This window comes from Gadus macrocephalus, chromosome 8, assembly GCF_031168955.1.
Source record: "Gadus macrocephalus chromosome 8, ASM3116895v1".
NCBI classification, from domain to species: Eukaryota; Metazoa; Chordata; class Actinopteri; order Gadiformes; family Gadidae; genus Gadus; species Gadus macrocephalus.
Window position 1 is genome coordinate 15,305,793 of NC_082389.1, and position 821 is coordinate 15,306,613.

The window sequence follows — 821 nt, forward strand, 5'->3', positions numbered from 1 at the left end:
ACTGTCCGCCCCTATCTATTCCTGTGTTATCCACATCAGCCGTGACCTTGACCCTCTTCTTGGAGCCCAGGGCGTCTCCGGGGAGCAGGGCCTACGAGCAGGGTGGGGAACAGGGGGAGATGTGGGAGTGTGTGGGAGGGGGTACACAGTCATAGAACATACGTTGAAGTATTCAATGGCTGTGCTTGTGGATTGATTTTTGTTCCGGGTATTTTATTTGTGCGGGGTAACTTTTAGGGTGAATACCTGCTGTAGAAACCGTTGCCAAATCTGGCAACGGTCCAAAAAAATAAAATATTTGGGGAAAGCAAAACAAAACATCTAACGATACAGTGATGCACCTACTGCATGGTCTACTGCATGGACCCTCTTACTATCATCTCTCTCCCATTATTTGTCTCTTACACACTTTCCCTTCCTCCCTCTGTCTATATTACATTACAATTCATTTATTTAGCTGACGCTTTTGTACAAAACATCTTACCATAAGTGCAGTCAACCGTGACGATGCAACCCCAAAAAGTGGAAGAATCACGGCAGTACATAAAATCTATCAAATAAGCAAACTGCTTCTTCAAGTGCTACATTATAGAAACAACGAGATCGAGAAATGTCTCCTCATTCGACGCTCACCCCCACAGACGCCTCTCGTAGAGTGTGCGCCTCACTATTATGAAAGAGCAAGCGTGTGATGTGCTGTGCATGATACCACCTTGTGCCATGACATTCCCTCTCCAGTGTTTCATGCCCTGCATTCCTTCTGCTCAGCAAGGTGTTCTATTTGTGTGCACAGAGTGGAGCGAGAGAGAGAGAGAGAGAGA